Genomic DNA, 10,078 nt, shown 5'->3' with positions numbered 1-10,078 from the left:
GCCCAGATGGGGGCCAGGTTCTTAAGGGGAGGGGGCGGTGCCTGGCTGTGTCCTTTCCCTGCCTCCTCTCACCTGTGGCTCTGGTCCACCCTCAGGACGCCTCCCGGGAGGCCAGCATCCTTGGTGCACAGCTGCAGTCTGTGGAGGAGGCGCCACTCTGGGTACTTGAGGAGAGGTTGTCTGTGATGAGTTCGCTTTATTAATGACGAATATAACACAGATGGCCTGTTTTCTGTACCACCAACCCCTCGTGCGCAGGGCCAGGCCTGAAGCCCGCCCCATCCAGGGTATGTGAATGCATGGGCTCCACACCCATCCTGCAAGAGCTTCCTGGAGGGCAGGCTGACTTTGGGAGGAGGCGGGGCTCGCCCAGGGAGGCTGACAATGAAGCCTTTGCTTGGTGTGTGATGAACGGCTCGGATTCAGTCTTCTGTCCAGGCCCAGTGCCACTGAATCACAGAGGTCCCTGCAGGGCCCCCACCTGGCCCGCACCTGTCACTCTGCAAGGCCTCCCGCCTAGGGCAGACCCTGTGTATGGCCTGCAGCTGAGCGTGTGTCCCAGCCACTTCCCCTCGTGTCCCAATGCCGAGACCCAGAGGGACAACCCCCTTGGAGGAGAGCCCCAGGGTCGGCCTGTCTGCCTGCCGTGCGTGCTGCTCCGCTTGATGCTTGAGGAGAGGTTGCCCGTGGCCAGTTCGCATTCTTCATGACGCACAATACACGGTCGGCCTCTCTTCGGCATCAAATCCCGCCTTGCATGCCTCCCGCACGCTCGCCAGTGTCCGGTGTCCTCGAAGGCCAAGCACGTGCTGATTCATTTGTGGGCGGGGCTGCGAGGTCAGGGCGGGGTTGTGGGCGGGGCTGTGAAGTTGGGGCGGGGACGTCTGGGGAAGCAGCCTCTGTCTGCAGTCAACCCTGTTCAGTGGTACCTGAGATAGGTTGCCTGTGAGGTGTTCACTTTTCTAAACGATGAATATTATACAGTCAACCTCTTTCCGATATCGAATCCCACCTTGGACGCCTCCCGTGCTGATTCCGAAGCCTCCATACAGGTTGACCCGGGGACTTGATGTAGGACAAGCCACTGGCTTGTTCGTTTTCCAGCTGCATCCATTCTGGAGAGTTCCTGAGAACAGCACGGACTGGACCCCCTGCCTGGCTCCCGCGGCCCCTGACTGCCGCACCACCAGGGTGCCGGGTTAGGCTTACCCGCATTCTTCCTTCATGTTGGCATCCCCCAACCCCACCCCGACCTTGCCCAGACCCCGCACGGCAGGATCACCCAGGGCCTGGGAAGAGTCCAGGGCCCCTGGAAAGGTGAGCGCCTCCACAGGATGACCTCGGGCTGTTTGGTGTTTGTTATTTGCCTCCTGGGCTACCGGAAGCCCCTTCTGACACAGGCATCATTCCTACCCCCATGAAGCAACATCCTTAACCTCTGACATCTCCTCTCTGGGCATGCTTTCCCCCCATTGGTTCCTCTTCCGGCCCATGGCCTCTCTGTGCCCAGGGCACAGAAGGGTGGCCCCAGTTCCAGGAAGACCAGCAGTGACTGCGCCAATGGAGCTTCAGGCCTCTAAGTTCTACAGACATTCCTCCTTCTCATGGGATCATCATGCTCCCTCTCCAGGCCCCCAGTCACAGCCCTGCTGGAGGGACCACTCTTTCTGGCCTGGACCACTGCACAGACACCCCCCCCCCCAAACCTGGATCTCCTTCCAGGCTCCCTTCTCTTCCTTTTGGCAGGGAGAACCTTCCAGAGTACAGTCTGGCTCTCTCTGTCCTGCCCAGAGCCCCTCTTTGGCATCCCCCTGCCCTCATGCTGAGCTCCAAAACAGTAACTAGTGTCTCAGGGCCCCAGACTGGCCCAACTCCTTCTCTGCCTGCCACAATTTACAGTTTATCCCCCTTTCAGGTCCATCCATCTTTCTGATCGAGTTGAGTCCTAAGCATGCCCTTCATGCTCCTTTTTGGGGATCCTCAGCAGAGTCTTCTGCTTCCCCCTTCCCCCACCAATTGTTGCCGCCTTTCTAGAACAGGGGTTTGGGATTCCAGAGGTGACGAGATGTCGCTTGCTTGACAAAGCTGTCTCTGATCACCCAGTCTAGCCCCTACCTCTTCCTAGCCACCTCTTTCATCTTCCTGTAATACTGTCTTCCTAGCTTATCTGAAATTACATGAAATTAAACTGAATGGATGTTAATATTTTCTTTCTCTCTCCCCCTTAGATTGTAAAATTTCTCAGGGCAGGAGTGTTTTTCTGTCATGTTCCCTGCTGTGCCCCCAGTCCTGGGATCCAGGCCAGGACCAGAGTAGAGGAAAGGTGAGTGAGTGTTGATTGACTAACCGACTCCCTGAGGGCTGGGGCCTTATCAAGTGAATCTCTAGGAAAGTGCCAAGGCACTCAAGAAGATGTGGTGATAAGCATATGAATATGGTAATCGGATTTTAGAATTTCTTCACATTTGTTAAAAGCTGTTTGATTTTCCGTGTTTGTATGCCCCTTGCAGGATGTCATTTGAGAGTCAGGGGTTTGCTGTTGGGTCTGGGCTCTTCTTTCCACTTTCTAGTGCCCCCAGGGCCCCCAAAGGAGTGATAAGCCCAAGTATAACCACACATCCCAGTTGAGCCCCCTCCCCACTTTCGAGCCAGCTCTCCAGCACCCAGAGCAGAGTGTTATGGGAACGACATCTGCAACAGGCTGGGGCGTAGTGTTGGGGCTAATATTTTATGCATAGAACTGAGAGAATGGGGACATTTGGAGATGAAAATTGTTGTTAATGCATCCACACATCTTTGGAATACATTAAATGTATGTAGGTGGATGGGAGGCAACATTAGCCTTTATTTAATAGCTCCAATGTAACCATCTCCACACCGCAACACAGCAGTAATGAGCCCCGTCATCGCCCAGGCCGCTGTGCGGAGCAGCACTGGGTACATTGCCGCCACTCGAGAATTATGCATGAGACAAAGTGTCAGCCCAGGACACCAGGCACTGGGCAGCGTGCGGCTTCCAACCTCACTTCAGCCCCAAAGACGGGCGACCCTGCGCTGCTCGGTGCAGAATTTCATTAAAAGCCAAATTACCGGTTTATCTATTGTTCGAGGAGACGAGAAAATAAACAAAGGGCCTGTTTTCATCTGACAAACTGAATGAAAATGTCTGTCCGCACAGAGGCCAGGAGGAAGGGCACAGTGGACCCCAGAGCCAGAGGGTCAGTGACTTGGGGCCACCGCCCAGGCACTGTGTCAGTGAACCAGCTGTGGGTCCAAACTCAGGGCCGCTCACCACTTTCTGGTGCCTGTGTGGGCCAGGGCCCCCGCGGCTGCAAATGCTCTTTGCGTGATGATGTAGGCTGGCTTTTCCCAACATTCAGCTTGCCATGCTTTTCATGGTTGTCCCCGTACCCACCTGGTACCTGCATTTAGTGCCGTTCCTCCCGGAATGGGGTGTTTGCTGTTGGGTGTAGTCCCTACTGCCCCTGGCCCAGAGGGTGGGCCGCTCGCCCCATCGGAAGACCCAGGGCATGGCGGGGATCTGAATACCCAGGCCATGTTGAGCAGCTTGGAGCGTATGTGATGGCTCTGTTTGCCCCCGAGTGAGTACAGATCTAGTCGGAATGAGCACCTAGGCCAGCCGCAGGGCTCTGCCGGGTGGGCGTGGCTCCCCCTCGTCTGTGTTCTCCCCCACCCTCACTGGCACCCCGAGTCACCAGAGTCAGTGCCTGCTGCAGCCCTGGGGACCCACAGAGGCCTCAGTGCTCATGGGCCTTCGAGGATGCCAAGCCCCCCAACCCCAAATCCCAGCGCTGAGTAGGACCTAAGTTCATTCCCCTTCTCTTCTGTCCGTCTACTCACATCCTTGTGCAGATAAGAAAACTGAGGTCCAAGGGGACAGAGTGCTTTGTCGTGGCTGTTTTTCCTGAGGGTGGTCTCAGGCTTTGGGATCAAGACCCATCTCTGGCAAATAAGCAGTTTCCCTCTTGGTAATGACAGGGGGTGACCACGGTGACCCAGCACCCCAAGGCTGCGAGAGGGCATCCCAGGTGGGACTCAGTACCTTGGTTCTCAAGGGGTGGTGGGGGTGACGTTGCTGCCTTGCCACAGAGCTTCTAGAAGCCCGGGCCAGCTCACAGTCGGTGTTCAGTGAAGAGCTGGACTGAAGCTGGTCTCAGACACCAGTGCAAAGTAGGGGGTCAACCAGGGAGCGCGTTGAATCAGGTCTTTATTACCAGGAGGAAGCACACAGGAGCACGGGGAGGACGTTTGTGGAATGAATAAATAAAAGCGTGCTCTTTGAGGGAATAAAGAAGCAGAGAAACTGAGAAGAATCCAGGGAAGATGGACATAAATCTCCACCGAGTGCTGCCAAGGCTCTGTAGTCGAGGCCTCTGAAAAGACCCTGCGGAGGCCGAGGGGCCATTTGTCACAGCGGGGACGGGCTCAAGGGCCAAGAAGCAAGGGTGTGATGGAAACTTGTTCATCATTTTCACATTATCCTGGCGGCAATGGAGAGGAGCTCACGAGTGCACAGCTGTGCTGCCCCTGCCTGACGGAATGAGTGCCAGGCTGGGGGTGGGAAAGGACCCTGAGGAAGTGCAGGCTGGGCTGGGGGAGCAGGCAGGCATCTCAGTGCCCACCTCACGCCCTGAGTGCTGCAGGATTGTTTTCATTTAGCCCAGTATGAGTCCCCTGGACTCTGCTCCAATGCCACTTCCTACAGGAAGCCCTCCCAGATCCACCACGCCAGATCCATACAGAACCTCAATTTGCAGTCAGATATCAATCTTCTGAGTCTTTGATCAATAAGTATCTCCTTGCAAAGCCTGCAAGCTCCATGGGAGCAGGGGCTGTGTCTGATGTGGTCGCTGTGGGGCCCCTGTGCCTGGGTGGGAACTCAACCCCAGGAAGGCACCATGCGATGCTGTTGGCCATGTCTTCCCTTTGCAGCCACTCGACCTGGCACCCGGCAGGTGCCTGGTGTGTAGACATCCCACAAGCCGAGTCTTGGGTAGACCCCAACCGGGAGCCAAGGGCGGAGCCAGAGGTGGCCACAAGGAGGACTTCTGCCTAGAGAAGTCTGACTGTGAGCTGGGGAGCCTGACCTGACCCTGGATGCGTTCTTTGGGTCTGGTAAGTGCCCATCAGAAGGAGCACTATTGGACTTCCATTTGGGCCTGGAACAGAGGTGGGGTCTGCCCAGGATACACAGGGTTCAGGGAGCCCACACTGTTAGGAGGGTCAGGACCACTTTAGCCAGAGTAGCTCCTTTGGGTTTCAAGCAGTGTTTGTTGAGTGACTGAATGGAATGGAGCCTCCTAAGTCCTCCCCGAAATGCCCCACCTCCAAGGAGAGGCCAACCCCACACCCTCTGGCTATAGAAAAGGGAGGGAAGCCCCTCAGGGAGGGCTGCAGTGAGCGTGCGGGGCCCTGATCAGGCTGAGCCCTGACTTCGGTGCCCCGGTCTCCATGGGGCAGGATGCCACCGAGAAGGTGCAGCAGAGTCCGGGGTGTAGGAGAAGCATCCAGGATACTGCTTTCCACCATCTGCAGTATCTTCGTTTTCTCAAAAATAGTAGATGTTCCTGTTATGCTCTCTCGTTGGCAGGGGAGCGGCAGGGCCTGCCAAGGCCTGGGGGAGCCCGCCAGCCTGCGGAGTTTCACTGTACAAACAGTTGGGGAGGGGGTGTCTCTGCTAACGTGAAATCCCCCATCAGTAAACATGCCAATTTAAAGTGTAATTAACTCAGGCCGGAAAACATTCAGCTTTGGACTGCCTTTCACAGTTGACGTTGTTTCTCTTTTATTTATTTATCTCTTAACGGGTGTGGTGGTGTCTGTGGCAGGTTTCAGCCAGGGAAAATCGAAGAAGGGCTTGAGTGGGGCGGGGGCCTGGTTGGGAGAAGCAGCGGTGGAAAGAAGGAAGGGGAGGTCGGTCTGACAGCCCAGGGCCCTCGGGCTGGTGTTTCCCTCTGCTTCCTGTCCAGGGCGGTGGGTGCCCGGGAAGGAAACAGAGTCGGGAGCAGGGCGGGGGAGCCAGCTGGGCCCAGGGATCCCGGGACGACACTGGGCTGGTGGTGGGGGCGCGGGGTCCCCACTGCTTTCTCTGACTCCGTCTTGGAGTCTCAGTTCTTTCCTGTCTCCTGCTTCACAGGGCTGCACCATGGTCCCCGCGATGAACCAGGCGGAGGGCACCCACGCCCCAGCAGACCAGCGCACAGCACCCTGCCTGCCTCACTCAGGAAGCTGGGGGAGGCCCCTGCACCCCCCGCCGCCCCACCACCATTTGAGGGACCCAGACTGATCTCCAGGGGTCCAGTCCTGCCGCAGACGGACCAGCCTTCACTTGGACCCTGGGGAGGACCGTGTGGGCTCAGGGGAGACAGACTCGAGGCCAGTGGCCAGGCCCTGTCCCACCAGATAGTGGGTTTCTGGAAGGTGACAGTGCTGGCTAGAAGATGTAAGAATTCCTGCTCTTCCTCTTCAGATACTCTCCAAGTACAGACCAATTGAGTAATAAATACATGTTATCAAAATCTAAATGCACGTGTGTGTGTCTGTATGTTCAGAGACAGCATTTGTTAAGTGGAGGGTTTCAAAACAAAGACTAGGGCTTTTTCCCCTAGAGCCGCCCCTCACCCCCACCCTGAACACAGAGCATCTTCCTGCTGTCCACTCCCATGCCTGCGAGCGCACGTCCTGACATGAACCAGGGCCACAGAAGGACACGCTGCAGGTCTGAGACAGCGCCCGCCGGCCCGCCCCCCTCCCCCCATCCCGCCAGGCCTTGCTGCCAGCCCCCGAGAGCAGAGAGGCCAGGGCCCAGGGGCAGAGCCGGTGCCTACGCCTTGCTCTGCCAGCCTCCGCCTGGTCACGACACAGCCGGGCTGACTCAGAAGCAGCCGTGAGCGGGAGCCTCATAAATTACATAATTACCTATGAAACCTGCCACCGCCGGCTCTCAGCCGGGAAGGACACACTCCGGCCGGCGGCTGACTCATGCTGTTTTCCCCAGAGCCTCTCGCCTGCATTCTGCCCACCGCCTCGGTCTGGGCTGGGGGGACTGTGGGGGTGAGAGGGGCAGCTTGGTTTTCTCCCCAGCTCTGCAGCAAAGGAGAGCAGGCAGCCACCCTCTTCCCAGGGTTTTGGGTGGGGGACCCCGTCTCCAGCCCCCAATTCTGCAGCTCCCCCCACAGCCCTCCAGAGGGACAGTCCCCCATCTGGCAGAGGGGAAACTGAGGTCCGGAGAGGTTGCTCTGACTAGTGTCAGTGACTGCCCCCCGCAGCTTAGACCTTCGGTGAGCACAACCGTAGGGGTAGACCCTCAAACCTCCAGCCCCTTCTCCTGGGAATCTTCCGCTTCTCCAGAGTCCCTTGATGGGGGCAAACTCCACCTTTGGAAAAATATTTCCACTCTGGAAAGTGACTGTGACTTTGGGAAACAGGCATAAGTTTGCCTTCTCAAGGGGAACTGGGTGTATACACCTGGTAGGGGATGCTGTGGTTTAGTCGCTAAAGTCGTGTCCAGCTCTTGGGACCCCATGGACTGTAGTCCACCAGGTTCCTCTGTCCATGGAATCCTCCAGGCAAGAAGACTGGAGTGGGTTGCCATTTCCTTCTCCAGGGGATCTTCCCAACCCAGGGATCGAACCTGTGTCTCTTGTGCTGGAGGTGATCTCCTGCACTGCAGGTGGATTCTTTGGCCAACTTAGCCACCAGGGAAGCCCAGGGGATGCTGTAGGGGTGCTGTTCTTTCAAACGGAAAACCCGGTAGAGTGGGGTCTGGTGGGTATGGGCCCCAGATGAGGACTTAGGTTCAAACCCATCCTTTGCCACTTACTGTCACGGAGCCTCAGTTTCCTCATCTACAAAATGGGCACCCATCTTGCAGATGGAGTGAGGGAAGCAGGTTTCACGTATATACGAAGTGCTGACCAGATCAGGTTCTCATTAGAGTAGGGGGCTCCCTCAGGCTGAACCATGGCTGGTTAGGGTCCCCAGGGATCCTGAAGTCACAGCAAGCCTGCAGCCTGACTCACCTGGACCTGGAGACCACCCACTCCTGACAGTCCAGGACCCCGTTACTGCTGGCCACAGCACCCAGGTTCTGGGCACTCCCCATCCGTCCCCCAGCTCCAGAGGGCACCTGCAAACAGAACCATGAGCAACAGGGCCCATTACATTCAGAAACACATCCAAATATGCAGCAGCAGGTCACAAGCGTGCTGAGGGTTCCCAGACAGATGTGCTGAGGGACTGGCTTCCCGGGGAAAAGCTTGGGGTAGTTATTCGGCCCCCCATGACCCCAGCCCACCCTGCCTTCCTCATCATGATTCCCCTGGGACTGGCCCACCATTCCAAGGGTGAAACCACAACCACCCTTACCTACTGAGCACCAGGCAGGAACTGGGTGCCACATCTAAGCCCACAGGAGAAGGTCCAGGCAAACAAACTTCACAAATCTGGATGCAGATCTTGTCAGGATCCTGGCTCCAAGTTAACACTGGGAAGTCACTTGCCTGCACTGGGCCTCGGTCTTCTCACCTGTAAAATGGGTGTAATTGAATCAGACTGTGACATCAAAGTCCCAAGAGTCCCTTCCTGTGCCATCACCCCTCATGACCAGCCCTGCAAGCTCTGGGGTCACCATCCCCTTGACCACCAAACTACACTGCCATAATCTCTACCCCTCCATCACCCAGGGAAGCCCAGCCTCAGCATTGGCAGGAGGTGGGACAGGGCAGGGCTCACCACCCACTCCTCCCTGGGATGCCTCACCTCCTCCCTGCTTCTGCTCCAGGCCCCCCTGCCTCTGCTCTCTGCCCCTTTGCTGTTTTCTTCCCAATGCACCATCAAGCCAGAATTGTCTATGGAAATTTCTAAAAGTTACCTAGGGGAATTGCAGCTCCCCAGTACTCTTGCCTAGAAAATCCCATGGATGGAGGAGCCTGGTAGGCTGCAGTCCATGGGGTCGCTATGAGTCGGACACGACTGAGCGACTTCACTTTCACTTTTCACTTTCACACATTGGAGAAGGAAATGGCAACCCACTCCAGTGTTCTTGCCTGGAGAATCCCAGGGACGGGGGAGCCTGGTGGGCTTCCGTCTAAGGGGTCACACAGAGTCGGACACGACTGAAGTGACTCAGCAGCAGCAGCAGCAGAGGGAACAGCTGGAAGGTGAGCATCACTGCTCATGAAGCTTTGATCCTGGCAGAGGAAGGGAGAGGCCCTGTGGTCTGGGTCCAGCCCCTGTGGCCTGGGGGCTGGGCCTCCCCTCATCCCTTTCTGTAGCCCTTCATGGTACTCTGGTCCTGTCGGGGATGCTGGGGCCTCAGAGCGGCTCTGCTGGTTCCCTGGCATTCAGGGAGCAGCCATTCCCTCAAGGCAGTGTGGCAAGAGCCCTGGGGCCCAGGCTCTGCACCCCAACGGCCTGAGTTCTCATCCCCGTTTAACACCGTGGTGCTACTTCATCTCTATGGGCCTCAGGCTTCCTATCTGTCAAATGGAGCTGTTGCGAGGATTAGATGAATTAATCCAAGCAAGTGGATGAATATTAGCTGTGAGACGATTCGCTGCGCACTGTTTCTTAGACCCCATGAGGTACCTAAGGCTCCTCCCTTTTCTTTTGTGGTTCAGATGGTGGTGTCCTCCACTATGAATGTATCCCCTTGCCGTGATCACTGACATCTTGGGCCCCCGAACTGAGAGGTCATAATTTGATTCTCACGGAGGTCAACTTCTCAGCAGCCTTCAGACCTGACTCCCTCGGGAACCCTCCTGTCCTGGCTTCTGGACCGTGGAGTCTGGAGATGGGGAGGGGTAACTGGAGGCTTGGACAGGAGGGACCAGAGATGGAATTCCAGCCAGGGGCACAGAGTTAGATGCTGGGGGGACATGACCAGAACTCAACACATGGCTTGGCCCTGGGGAGAAGCCAGAGAATCAGTGATGGAATGGAGAGCCCCTGGGCTTGGGAACCCTCATATGAATTTCATGTAAAAGAGCTTGGGGTCAGAGGACAAGACAGACAGGTCCAGGCGATGCTTCCCAGCGGTCAGTGCTGTGCCTCGGGC

General features: G+C 56.9%; 1 long non-coding RNA gene across 1 annotated transcript; it reads left to right on the top strand.

Moving 5' to 3' along the window:
- The first annotated feature begins 882 nt into the window (after positions 1-882).
- On the top strand, positions 883-6,517 carry LOC129550660 (uncharacterized). Its single transcript, XR_008684869.2, has 4 exons — positions 883-1,317; positions 2,229-2,323; positions 4,954-5,136; positions 6,158-6,517. It is a non-coding gene; the product is annotated as an uncharacterized LOC129550660 (long non-coding RNA).
- The last annotated feature ends 3,561 nt before the right edge of the window (positions 6,518-10,078 follow it).

The sequence above is a fragment of the Moschus berezovskii genome, chromosome 21 (genome assembly GCF_049115385.1).
Source record: "Moschus berezovskii isolate FMDL1 chromosome 21, NW_MosBer_1.0, whole genome shotgun sequence".
Lineage (NCBI taxonomy): Eukaryota > Metazoa > Chordata > Mammalia > Artiodactyla > Moschidae > Moschus > Moschus berezovskii.
The sequence above is the reverse complement of the archived record's forward strand: the minus strand, read 5'-3'. Positions and strand labels throughout refer to the sequence as shown.